The sequence below is a fragment of the Aythya ferina genome (assembly GCF_964211825.1).
Source record: "Aythya ferina genome assembly, chromosome: W".
NCBI classification, from domain to species: domain Eukaryota; kingdom Metazoa; phylum Chordata; class Aves; order Anseriformes; family Anatidae; genus Aythya; species Aythya ferina.
This window is the reverse complement of record NC_140313.1, coordinates 16552633-16566608: the sequence shown is the minus strand read 5'-3', so window position 1 is coordinate 16566608 and position 13976 is coordinate 16552633. Positions and strand designations below refer to the sequence as shown.

The 13976-nt window shown below is 46.5% G+C and overlaps 1 protein-coding gene and 1 long non-coding RNA gene across 3 annotated transcripts in view; one reads left to right on the top strand and one right to left on the bottom strand.

Annotated features, from left to right (window-relative positions):
- The window catches only part of LOC311426309 (protein ARK2N-like), a 98620-nt gene extending 92670 nt beyond the window's left edge, over positions 1 to 5950 (bottom strand). The window contains exon 1 of one of the 2 annotated variants that reach the window (XM_084502716.1): positions 5781 to 5950. The gene's annotated coding sequence lies outside the window, so the exon portion shown is untranslated. The remainder of the gene's footprint in view (positions 1 to 5780) is intronic. The other variant, XM_084502717.1, reaches the window with a different exon arrangement.
- The window catches only part of LOC311426393, a 569271-nt gene that overhangs the window by 485491 nt on the left and 69804 nt on the right, over positions 1 to 13976 (top strand). The gene's annotated exons all lie outside the window — the stretch shown is intronic.

Here is a 13976-nt window from a genome sequence, read left to right as displayed (position 1 = left end):
GTAGAACAAGCACTTTCATCTTATAATCCAAAAAGAGAAATCTTAACTCCTCATAGATTCTACGCAATGCTGATCCAAAGGTATTACAAGCTTTGAAGGAACCACAGCTATTGACAACTCAAGTTGTATTTATAAGTAATTCAGCTCATGGGCACTGTTACCTACAAGCATGTTCTTTCCCACAGTGACAACTTCATTTCCAAAAGACACCCTGTGAAACACAAGGAGGCCTCAGGCTACTGATGTTTCATCCAACTTAGCTCCTTAGCAGAGTCTCTAATAAATAAATAAATAAATAAAAAGTTTATCTTACATTGTATTCCTAGCAAGAGTACATGGGATTAATATACAGCTTCTTGACCCAGCCTTTATCACTCTTCTTCCCTAAAATTTTGCTTGTACCACATTACTTAGGTCTCTCTATAGCAGGAGCTGCCATTCATATCAGCCTTGAGAAGAGAAGACTGAGAGGGGATCTTATCAATGTTTACAAATATCTTAAGTGTGGGAGACAGAGGGATTTGGCCAACCTCTTTTCAGTGGTTTGTGGGGATAGGACAAGGGGCAATGGCTGCAAGTTAGAGCACAGGAAGTTCCACACTGACATGCGAAAGAACTTCTTCACGGTGAGGGTGACGGAGCATTGGAACAGGCTGCCCAGGGAGGTTGTGGAGTCTCCTTCTCTGGAGATATTCAAGGCCCATCTGGACACCTACCTGGGCAGCCTGCTCTGAGGAACCTGTTTTAGCAGGGGGGTTGACCCGATGATTTCTTGAGGTCCCTTCCAACCCCTACAATTCTGTGATTCCCAGAGCAAGAATTGGGAAAGTAAACTAAGGAGTCAGATTTCTAGCTAATTAGAAACCAGGGTAAAGGAGAACCATGTTATCTTATCTGGCTATCACATTAAGTTGCTTCTTTTTACTTCAGCAAGTTTGACAGGACTGTTGGAGCATACGGTGCGAACTGCTATCATGGAAATATAATATTCCCAATTAAAAATAAATTACTGAAATCATAGAAACTACTCACAGACAACTGGCATTGCGAAGTCTGGCTCTTAGCTATTCCCAGCTCTGCTACTGCGAGTCTCTTGGTCTCTATCCATTTTGAATGAATGGAAGTGAAATCTGCTTTCTCCAAAATAGTCTTGGAAGACTAATGACCAAGCACTGTGAGACAAGACATTACAGAAGAAACATGACAAGAACATTATCCAACCACAGTCAGTCTCTGCCTGCTCACTTTCAGGAAATTCTAAAGCATAAAAGCAGAAGACCATCCTGCAGGACACTGCAGAAGTCTCACTATGAAGTCAAAGCTACGATCCAAGCATACTGAAACAAAAATATCTTGAATCTTAACTACCTACATTTAATTGAAGCATCCACCTGTTCTTCTTACAGTTTAAAAGCTCCCAGCTTGAGACCTTGTCGTGGTTTAACCCGGCCGGCAGCTAAACACCACGCAGCCGTTCGCTCACCCTCCCCCCTCCCTCTCTGGGACGGGGGAGAGAAATGGAAAGTGAAGCCCGTGAGTTGAGATAAAGACAGTTTAATAAGACAGGAAAATAATAATAACGATAACAATAATAATAATAATAATACAATGATGATAATAGTACTGCTACTAATAATATGTACAAACAAGTGATGCACAATGCAATTGCTCACCACCCGCTGACCGATGCCCAGCCTAACCCCAAGCAGTCCGGCCCCCTCCCCCTGGCTAGCCACCCCTATATATTGTTTAGCATGACGTCAGATGGGATGGAATACCCCTTTGGCTAGTTTGGGTCACCTGTCCTGGGTCTGTCCCCTCCCAGCTCTTACTGCACCCCCAGCCTGCCTGTTGGCAGGACAGAGCGAAAGGCTGAGATGTCCTTGGCTTGGTATAAGCACTGCTCTGCAACAATTAAAACATCGGGGTGTTATCAGCACTCTTCTCATCCTAAGCCAAAACACAGCATTCCACCAGCTACTAGGAGGAAAATTAATTCTGTTCTAACTGAAACCAGGACAGACCTAACAGCTTTTAGCTGTCTTCTGGGAGATGAGTATCATAAGGTGCGATATGGCCAATGCCTGTACACTATTTTGCTAATTAAATCCCATTTCTGAACATTCAAGAGGCAGGCTATGTGTTAAAATTGATTAAAAATGCTTTTTTAAATAAAAAGGCATATTACGTTGGATCACTCTGAATCTAAAGATGACTCGCCACAGCCACATTACTTGACTTCCCTGTGCATTCAGTAATGCATCTGCAGCAGTGTAACAGCAACACCTCAGCTACTGAGCTGCATCTCATTTCCAGTCCTGAATGAGTAATCGGCGTGTGCCTCAACTGCAGAAACAAAGTCACATCTGTGCAGAAATTACTATACCATATCAGCTCTACTCCTGCTCATCAGCCATGTGAAGGGGGAACACAAACAAGTGTGAACAAGCAACCACAAATTTCAATTATAACTCTTCACAGTAACTGGGCGAGTGACACCGTATCAGTCACTCCAGAAAAGTTCAGAGATAGACTCTTGGGATAAAGCAACTGCAGAGGCTTACATTTATTCTATATCCAAATCTGTACTTAAAAAACAAAAAAAAAAAAAAAAAAAAAAAAAAAAAAAAAACCACAACTTGACAGATATTGTTCCGTTTCTTTTTTCCCTCAGAACTGCCCATTTGTAGCAGTTACATCCTAGTTCCCAATTTGCAGACTCAAAGCAGTAGTTTTCGCTGCAGCAGATCCCGGTGCCGTAACAGCTCAGCTGCCCCGCAGCTACAGCACTGAAGTCAAAAGCACGAGCACCAGCTCTCCACTGAGCTCAGATTTGTATGCTGGAAAACTGAGCCAGAAGTGGCTTCCTTGCTGTCCTGAACACAGCCTGAGCTGCAGTCTCAGAGTTGTAATTGTGCAGCAGCACTTCTTCGTCCCAGAGCTCTTTCCCAGCCCCGAGCCCATCCTGCTCTCCTGCTGCAGTTTCATTTTTGGTTTCCCACTGCTACCCACAATGCACAAGTAAGCAAACGTTTTTTAAGTACTGGTACTTTTTCCCAGGAGTGACTCTTCTGAAGTGCATTATGTGCTTGCTGCTACAGTACCAAAATCTTTCACTTTGATCTAGTGAGCGTGTTATTGAGCCTGCTGCCCAGTTTCTGTCAACGCTTACAGATTTGTAAACCACGTGGTCAGCTGCAGGAAAAAAAATGCAGAAGCAGAGACTGACCATAAACCCCATTCTACCAGAAAGTACCATCAAGCCACACCTTTGAGACGTTACAGAGAAGAGACACAGGTTGCTTAGAACAATTTACTCATGTGAAAAGTTTCCAAGCTTTCAACGTTTTTAGTGTTAATGTTTTGGCCAGAGTGTAACCAGACAGCTCACACAGACTGAAGCCACCTCAACACAGCGTGTGGAGGCTCCCACCTCAGTAACAGATGTGTAAGTGAGATGCTGATATCCAAATGGGTCACAAATGGCACAAGCATCCTTGATGGAGCAGGGGGATGATGGGATCATACCTAAGAAATAGTGAAGAAAGTGAACAAAATTGGTTCTGGCCTTGGAGGCAAGGTGAAAAAGCCTGCACTTTAAATGTCCAGCAAGGAGACGGGTGGTGATGAAAAATGAGGCAATTATTTCGTGTTGTTCTGATCAAGTTACACCAACTTATCTCCCTAACGCTTAGCATTCAAAGCCTCTCATGATTCTCTACATTTACTCTTTGCTCATCCAATCTTATCTTACCTCATTAATCCCCACCTCCTCCACACTGTCAGCTGCCTGCGCGATCTGGATCTGCCCGTTTGCCAGACGCACACAGACATCCTTCCTACCCCTCCGTTATTGGTTACAGCACAGCTCGGCTTGCACGTGTTGTGACCACCATGTATTTACCGTTCCTAACTGCCTTGCAGTCAGCTTCAGGTTTCTTCCCTTTTTGCTTCCCCCTCATGGTACCCAGCTCGATGCAACCACTCATTTCCCAACTCATTTTTTGGGTGCTTCGGGTTTTACCAAGCGGGCAGCCTTTGTGCAAGCACAGAGGGCCAGGCTGCACCACAACACACATTGTGTGCGAGACCATGTGAGGAAAGAGTCTTTTCCTCTTCCTGATTTCTCAGGAATTTCTCATCACTCCTCTTTGTGAAGCTTATATGCTAGCCAACTAGCAATTAGCTTGAAGTGCAAACAGAAATAGTCAACACATTATAATTAAAAATTCAAGTGCTTAAAAATGAGTCAGAAGTGTTATTCTCATACTTGAGCACAAATACCAGCTGCCTATACTCATGTACTGTTTTCCGCACCCCCGTCCCTCCTCCTAGCCACCCAGACAAAATACCAACCTTGCTGGTATTCCAGAACCACAGAAAGCAACTTTTTATTAGCTTTCAGTGTTTACCTGTAATCTGAACTCCAGGTGAGGCATTTGGGTTTAGCAAATATACCTCACGAGCAACTTATTGTTCTCCTTAGAGGTCGTTACAAACTTATTCCCTCCACAAAGGCAGCTTTCCCTCCTCCAGGGCAGCAGGGGAAGCTGCACTGCCTGACTCCAGCTCTTCTATCAGAAACAGCGATTACGGGAGTGAAGAGAGGCAGGAAGACCACACAATGAACACCTCAAAGGAGCACCATACCCAGTTTCCACTTTCTTGGAGTGCACAATATATCACCAAGGTCAGACCTTAAGTTTATTAATTGATTTAGGCAACTTAATATACTTTAAGACAAACATTTTAAGTGTAAATGTTTGCCTGCTGTTCTAAGGAGACAGATAATAAAGTTTTTAGCTTGAAAACTGTAAGCATCCTATCCTGTGAGACTGCTATTTGGCCTCATGCTTGACAAGTACCAGAAAAGACTTAAAAACAAGTAAAATCTACTTGGAGAGGAGGTGTTTAAGAGAAAACTTGCATTTTTAAGGAGACAATTATGGGTTCAAAGCTTTACTATTCATTCATTTTTAAAAGCCAGAATTACAAGACAGTAAAAAAAAAAAAAAAAAAAAAAAAAAAAAAAAACAGGACTTACACTTATGCCATAGCCTCTCCACATCCAAGTTGTTACAGCCTTTGAGGTGCAGCAAGGTACTTTGTGCTGGTTTAAAGCACGCACGGAGGTGCAAGCAAGACCTCATTTAACTCAGTTATCGCAGTTAGGGCTTCACAAAGATACCTACAGACATCAACACGCGCAGCCGGATCCCACCATGAACAAATCAAGATGTAAGCACAACAAGGAGCTGCCAAGCAAGGCTGAAAGCTCCCTACCAACTGCACAGCCACACAAAAAAAAGGAGGGGAGACTTTCCAAAGCAGCCTCATAGGTGTTTGCCTGATAGCCTCAATGCAAAGTTGTGATACTGAAACTGGGGAAAGTACTTGGCTGCTGCAAGCTGCTCGGTCTGTCCCTCTTTTTATTTAAAGAGGAACAAGTGACAGAGTTAAACTTCATATTCTCCTTGCTCAAAGCCACAGCTGCACCCACTACGCCTCATGAGCCAACTCAGGCTGGATGAGCGATGACACCACAACTTTTCCCAAAAAAACACCCTCTCCCACACCACCAAGGAAAACGAGGCCACGCACAGCAACGGCAGGGCGTGCAGCCCCAAACCTCCGCCTCCAAAAGTTGTGCTTTTTTCCCCCAAATCACCCCCGGGGCACAACGCCCGTAACCCCTCGGGGGCGACACCGGGACGAGACACGGGGTAACGTCGGCGACAACAGCGACAGCGGCCGAGCCCGGCCGCTCTACCCGCACTCACCCAGGCGCTGAGGGCCCCTCCTGGCCCCCTCCCCGGAGGGCAGCGGCTGGGGCACGGACGACCGGGAGGAGCCGAGATCTCTACTGCAGCCCCAAAGCCGGAGAAAATGTCCCCGGAGGCCGCAGGGCTCTGCCGCCCGCCGTCACTTCCGCAGTCGGAGCAGGCGAGCGCCGCGCAGAGCGGCCGCCACCCCGCAGCGCCTCGCCGCGGCGGAGGCCGACTATGGGGGAGCGGCCCCAGGCCTCGGGCCTGGACGTGGGGGGACTGGGGTCGGGGTCGGCCCTCGCCGAGGCTCAGAGCAGCGGCCCCCTCAGGGAGCCGCTGAGCCCCGCTGCCGGCCCCCCGCTGCCTCAGTGCAGATGGTGAACATAGGGAGTGAAAGGAGAGCAACCTGTTTAGGAATAAAGGGTTCTGTTGAGAGAGGGAGTTAGGAGAATCTTAGCAAATACAGATAGAGAGCACTGATAGTAACAAACTCGGGGATGCTGCTTAATGTCTTTGCTAACTATAGTACATTGTGCAAATTAACTAAAGCAAGAAGCCTTGGACCCCTTACCAAGGTTAGTCTTGTTATAAATGAAGTCTCAACTCAATCTGAATTTAGTAATATTTATAAAAAGTATAAAAGGCAAGTAAACAGCGCTGGGTGTGCGGGGAGTCTACGCTCCATCAACACGCACACATGAACTTCAAACATTCTAAATATATAGAACATTGCTTTTATATACTAAACCCTAGTATGCCTATTGTAGGAATATAAATGTTGTTTTTGCAGAGTTACATTGTTTAGAAGGAGGGAATGTGGTACTGAGATATGCTTACAGTGATAAGAAAGCTTATCAGGCGACCTTGTAAAATGCAGTCAACCAGACTCCTTAGGACAATTAGGTGAAAATCACAGTGTCAAGTCAAGTCAGATAAGTGAAGAAACATTACCACTTCAAGCAGTAAAAATGTCAAAAGAAATTTGAAATTTAGCAGGCCGGCTACTGAAGGCCATGCATTGTTTGTGAAGCATCAGATAGATTGTGAACCTGGATTACCCACTCAGTGGGGAAACAGGGGAGGGTCCTGCCATCAAAAAGTATATAAACTGTGTTTTGGAACTAGTAGATGCGCTCTCTGCTGCTTGTGGGGCGCCTGCCATTGCAATCGCGAATAAATTACTACTTCACTGAGATCCTCGCCTGAGCCTAAGTTATTGGCTACGGAGTGTTTCTCACACTATACAATCAGAAAAGGTAACAAACAATCCTTTAAGTTCCATGACTTAACAGTCTCCATTTTCCATTCCTTTTCTTGATTACAAACAAGTCTCCATTTTCCATTCCTTTTGAACAATATGTCTTGCTTTAAGTTGTCAAGCAACTCGGTCTTCAGGCCTTATGTACCCCGTTCTTCTCGGATTGAAGAAAAGCATATCCATCTCCTTTTCAAGGCCAATAGGGCCTGGGTCAAAAAGCACATCCAGGTCAGCAGGGGGCGTAACAGCAAAAGCCTTCGATGGCTGTAGCAGCAGAGGGGCCGATGGTGTAGCAGAAGGATCAGTGGACGAGCCCGCAGCTCCCTCACTGTCTGGCAAACCACACGTTTGTGACTGTGGTCCCACATGGCTCTTTAAGGCCTCAGAGACTGCTCGCCAGGTGCCAAGCAATCCCACCGCAACCTTGTCGTTTTTAGTTGCACAGTCCCTGATTCAAAGAACGAAGCTGAAATTTCTAAGTGACAAAGTATCCTTTATTTTCAGTGCTGGATGCACGGGGAATCCTTCCACCTAACGTTCATGTTTGAAGTAACAAACTATCTCATATTTATACAGCAAAACAATGAATATTCTATTAACACCTATACATATTCATTACCTAAACCCGCCTACTCTCGCTTCGTATGCTAATTAGCTTATCAGTCCTTGCACTTGCGCAAAGCCTCCCAAGAATTGTGGGCCGGGGTCTTCGGGAAGTGGGCAGTGGTCTTTGGAAGGAAGACCGTAGGTCTTCCTCATGATGTACTTTTCACCTTTTGCTAAAGAATGCCAAGTTGGCTGAATCAGTTGTTTTCCAAGCCGCAGGAATGCCGAGTTGGCTCAAGTTAGCTCAAGTTTCAGCATAACTGAAGGTCGACAGATAGCGGGATGTTTCAATTAACAAGATGCTTCAACATAACAGAAGGTCGACAGATAACAAGATGTCATATATTTTGTTCTCATTATATTTTAACTACAAGATTTATTCTATCCTAAAGTGAGTTTATACAATATGATTCCCCCCTTTTCTGGAAAATCTAGTAAATTCTTTTACTTAATAAGAAATTTTTTCTTCCCAGTCTTTATGATATGTACTCCTCAATACCTTGCCATGCACGTTTCTCAAGGAAGCTAACATGGACATTTGTTGTAACAATTTCCAATTCCAAATAAGTAATACAAAAGACAATATTAAACTTATACAAACTAATATTAATAAAACAATAATTGGGTGACTCAGTGTGTTCAAAATCCCAGTTGCAGTTGGCGACCATCCAAAGAGTGTATCCCACCAGTTGTGATTTGTGTCCACGAAGAACTGGTCTATCCACGAAGAACTGGTCTATCCACGAAGAACTCGTTGGTGACCTGCTACGGCACTTGGATGTGCACAAATTGATGGGGCCGGATGGGATCCACCCAAGAGTACTGAGAGAACTGGCAGAGGAGCTGGCCAAGCCACTATCCATCATTTATCAGCAGTCCTGGCTATCCGGGGAGGTCCCAGTTGACTGGCGGCTAGCAAATGTGACACCCATCTACAAGAAGGGCCGGAGGACTGACCCGGGAAACTACAGGCCTGTCAGTTTGACCTCAGTGCCAGGGAAGCTCATGGAGCAGATCCTCCTGAGAGTCATCACGCAGCACTTGCAGGGCAAGCAGGCCATCAGGCCCAGTCAGCATGGGTTTATGAAAGGCAGGTCCTGCTTGACAAACCTGATCTCCTTCTATGACAAAGTGACGCGCTGGGTGGACGAGGGAAAGGCTGTGGATGTGGTCTACCGTGACTTCAGCAAGGCTTTTGACACCGTCTCCCACAGCATTCTCCTCAAGAAACTGGCTGCCCTTGGCTTGGACTGGCGCACGCTTCGTTGGGTTAGAAACTGGCTGGATAGCCGGGCCCAAAGAGTCGTGGTAAATGCAGTCAAGTCCAGTTGGAGGCCAGTCACTAGTGGCGTCCCCCAGGGCTCGGTGCTGGGGCCAGTCCTCTTTAATATCTTCATCAATGATCTGGACGAGGGCATTGAGTGCACCCTCAGTAAGTTCGCAGATGACACCAAGCTATGCGCGTGTGTCGATCTTTTTGAGGGTAGGAAAGCTCTGCAGGAGGATCACAGAATCACAGAATCACAGAATTTCTAGGTTGGAAGAGACCTCAAGATCATCGAGTCCAACCTCTGACCTAACGCTAGCAGTCCCCACTAAACCATATCCCTAAGCTCTACATCTAAACGTGTTTTAAAGACTTCCAGGGATGGTGACTCCACCACTTCCCTGGGCAGCCTGTTCCAATGCCTCACAACCCTTTCAGTAAAGAAGTTCTTCCTAACATCTAACCTAAAACTCCCCTGGCTCAACTTAAGCCCATTCCCCCTCATCCTGTCACCAGGCACGTGGGAGAACAAACCAACCCCCACCTCGCTACAGCCTCCCTTGAGGTATCTATAGAGAGCGATAAGGTCGCCCCTGAGCCTCCTCTTCTCCAGGCTGAACAAGCCCAGCTCCCTCAGCCGCTCCTCGTAGGACTTGTTCTCCAGGCCCCTCACCAGCTTTATCGCCTTTCTCTGCACCCGCTCAAGCACCTCGATGTCCTTCTTGTAGCGAGGGGCCCAAAACTGAACACAGTACTCGAGGTGCGGCCTCACCAGAGCTGAGTACAGGGGGACGATCACCTCCCTAGCCCTGCTGGTCACACTGTTCCTGATACAAGCCAGGATGCCGTTGGCCTTCTTGGCCACCTGAGCGCACTGCTGGCTTATATTCAGCCGACTATCCACCATCACTCCCAGGTCCTTCTCTGCCTGACAGCTCTCCAACCATTCCTCTCCCAGCCTATAGCTCTGCTTGGGGTTATTGCGCCCCAGGTGCAGGACCCGGCACTTGGCCTTGTTAAACTTCATGCAGTTGACCTCAGCCCATCGGTGCAGCCTATCCAGATCCTCCTGCAGAGCTTTCCTACCCTCAAGCAGATCGACACACGCGCATAGCTTGGTGTCATCTGCAAACTTACTGAGGGTGCACTCAATGCCCTCGTCCAGATCATTGATGAAGATATTAAAGAGGACCGGCCCCAGCACCGAGCCCTGGGGGACGCCACTAGTGACTGGCCTCCAACTGGACTTGACTGCATTTACCACGACTCTTTGGGCCCGGCTATCCAGCCAGTTTCTAACCCAACGAAGCGTTCGCCAGTCCAAGCCATGTGCAGCCAGTTTCTTGAGGAGAATGCTGTGGGAGACGGTGTCAAAAGCCTTGCTGAAGTCAAGGTAGACCACATCCACAGCCTTTCCCTCGTCCACCCAGCGCGTCACTTTGTCATAGAAGGAGATCAGGTTCGTCAAGCAGGACCTGCCTTTCATAAACCCATGCTGACTGGGCCTGATGGCCTGCTTGCCCTGCAAGTGCTGCGTGATGACTCTCAGGAGGATCTGCTCCATGAGCTTCCCTGGCACTGAGGTCAAACTGACAGGCCTGTAGTTTCCCGGCTCAGTCCTCCGGCCCTTCTTGTAGATGGGCGTCACATTTGCTAGCCGCCAGTCAACTGGGACCTCCCCGGATAGCCAGGACTGCTGATAAATGATGGATAGTGGCTTGGCCAGCTCCTCTGCCAGTTCTCTCAGTACCCTTGGGTGGATCCCATCCGGCCCCATCGACTTGTGCACATCTAAGTGCCGTAGCAGGTCACCAACCAGTTCTTCATGGATAGTGAGGGCCACATCCTGCTCCCCATCCCCTTCCACCAGCTCAGGGTACTGAGTATCCAGAGAACAACCGGTATTGCCGCTCAAGACTGAGGCAAAGAAGGCATTGAGCACCTCCGCCTTTTCCTCATTTCTTGTGAATAAGTTTCCCCCTGCATCCAGTAAAGGACCTGGATAGGCTGCACCGATGGGCTGAGGTCAACTGCATGAAGTTCAACAAGGCCAAATGCCGGGTCCTGCACCTGGGGCGCAATAACCCCAAGCAGAGCTACAGGCTGGGAGATGAGTGGTTGGAGAGCTGCCAGGCAGAGAAGGACCTGGGAGTGATGGTGGATAGTCAGCTGAATATGAGCCAGCAGTGTGCTCAGGTGGCCAAAAAGGCCAACGGCATCCTGGCTTGTATCAGAAACAGTGTGACCAGCGGGGCTAGGGAGGTGATCGTCCCCCTGTACTCGGCTCTGGTGAGGCCGCACCTCAAGTACTGTGTTCAGTTTTGGGCCCCTCGCTACAAGAAGAACATCGAGGTGCTTGAGCGGGTCCATAGAAGGGCGACAAAACTGGTGAGGGGCCTGGAGGGAGCTGGGCTTGTTCAGCCTGGAGAAGAGGAGGCTCAGGGGCGACCTTATTGCTCTCTACAGATACCTCAAAGGAGGCTGTAGTGAGGTGGGGGTTGGTCTGTTCTCCCACGTGCCTGGTGACAGGACGAGGGGGAATGGGCTTAAGTTGCGCCAGGGGAGTTTTAGGTTAGATGTTAGGAAGAACTTCTTTACCGAAAGGGTTGTTAGACATTGGAACAGGCTGCCCAGGGAAGTGGTGGAGTCACCATCCCTGGAAGTCTTCAAAAGACGTTTAGATATAGAGCTTAGGGATATGGTTTAGTGGGGACTGTTAGCGTTAGGTCAGAGGTTGGACTCGATGATCTTGAGGTCTCTTCCAACCTAGAAATTCTGTGATTCTGTGATTCTGTGACTATGTGTCTTGTTTCACTATTTGCAAAACTCTGCTTATTTCCTTTGTATCATGATGGACAGTGATTAGAGTCTTCTCTCCGTTTTCCTGAATGCCTTTAAAAATTTTAATCAGGTCTTGGTGTTTCACTAGTTGCTTCACTAGTATGAGGTTCATTCCAATAGGTGTAGGTAATAACTTATGATACATTGTGCTGTTGGCCTTCATCAACTGGTGGGATTCCACTGGTGCCAAATATAGAAAATCACACTCGATTCTGACGAAGTTACAAATACAGAAGTTAGAATGATTTTTGCTAGGGAGAGTTATGTTCTCCTTATCTACGTCTACAAAATCACAAGCAGTTCTTAAACACACACAGCCTTGACCAATATATACATGCACAGTCTTTTGACTAGTATTTGAATGAATTTCAAAGTGGAAAACACCTTGCTCCGTGTCAAGACATGTTAGGGCGCGGGCACCACTTGTAGGTTAGCGGCAGAAGGAACAAATGCAGCCGACTCAATATGAGTGGTGAAGCATAGTTCAACTTTATTGTCCAGATAGCCTAACTTTTATAGTGAACTTAACAGGGGCGGACAGTGTCTCACACAAGATTATTGGTCAAAAGCACTCAGACAAACAACTACAAGAAAACAACCCCACCTGCAAGAAAACAACCCCCTTGTGATTAGCAGTCACGTAGGCCTTGTCCTTGAAGCCAGCTACTGGTAACAATATTTTTCTGAATTCCTCAATTGGGCGACGTGGGAACACTGTCATGGGAACTTCTCATAGTTACCCTGGTAGTTTGGTTTGCTCAGCTACAGCAAGCCATGGGATTTGCTGAGGCCTACTCCTGGTTGCTTAAAGCAAGCTCAGATCGAACAACTGTTCCACGGACTCATGTCCATGCCCTTTGTGCCAATTCCCAACAAAGACATACATCCTGTGCATCAATTGTATTGCTTTCACAAATAAATCCTTTTTGTTCCCGGGTAACACATGATTCTAGATTTACAGACTGCCATTTCCCATTCTCCATCCATGCCCATGTTCTATGCTCTGAAGGATAGAGCACTGTCTTCTCATGGTTTAATACTAGTGCAATGATCGGGTTGGATAACATAAACTGTGGCATTACTTATAGTAAGCACAAAGGCAGTAGCCATGTTAACAATGGGATCATAGGTAAAATTTACCAGAGTCCACCAAGACTGGAACTTCTTCTCAAAATCATTGGCATTGTCCCAAACAGTCTTTCGGACTTCAGCCGGAAAAATGCCTTCACTTCCTTCCCTAATGATCAAGGCAGCCGTTGCCTGCAACCATAACTGTGCTTGCATACAACTAAGAGCTAAAGATACATTATCTTGAACCATACTAAGTGCAGCTATTATTAGTTTGTGGTTTTGGTCTTCAGCCTTTTCCCATCTCGGTAACACCTTTGAAACTTGCCGTTGGCTAGTTCCCAATGCCAATAAGGATGATTGTAGGGGCTGTTTTAGTTTTGTCAAATCACTTGTTGCTGTGGCTAGCTTATTCATTAATATTTCTGAATCAATTCCATTTAAAACTCCTAACCCCGTTCCTAGCATTCCAGTTAAGTCTCTTTGTGACCTGCCCCTGAAGTGTGCTTGCTTTTGTGACCATATTGTCCAGTCTTCAAATGATGTCTTTAGGAAAGGAGAGCAGGCTGGTTGAACTGCTGAGATGTTAATTTGTATTAGCAATTCAACATGCTTGAGAGACCATTCTGGATTAAATAACAATTGCTGTTGGCCTGTGTTCCTTACTACATATGGGCCTGTTTCATAAATTTTGGGTACCAGTTTGGTTGGAGGTGGGGCATGGGTTGTAGAGGGTCCCACTGTTGTAGTAAGTGCTGCATATATTGTAAAATTTAATATGAGGCCCGAACCCTTTTTGATTTTGAACTTTTGGCCATTATTAGTCCAAAACCAGCTGATTACTACATTCTGTGTCAATGTAAAATTATACCAGCAATCTAATTTACCTGGGCGGATACAACCTTTTCGTTGGCCATTTTTGGAAATCGGTTTCACTAAAATCCCCGTTACTTTCTCGTGCATCGTTCCATTAATCATTTGGCACCCTATTTTAATTTCGTCCCCTATGGTTCTTTCATGTGTCCACTCTTCCCCTAATTTTTGCCATTCTGATGGTGTATATAAATGGTCACCATTTGTTCGCCAGATGACCACAACTGCTAACTTTCTATTAATGCTCTTATCCTCTGTTGTTACGGCTTCAGTCCAGGGCCACTCACCATTCTCTGTT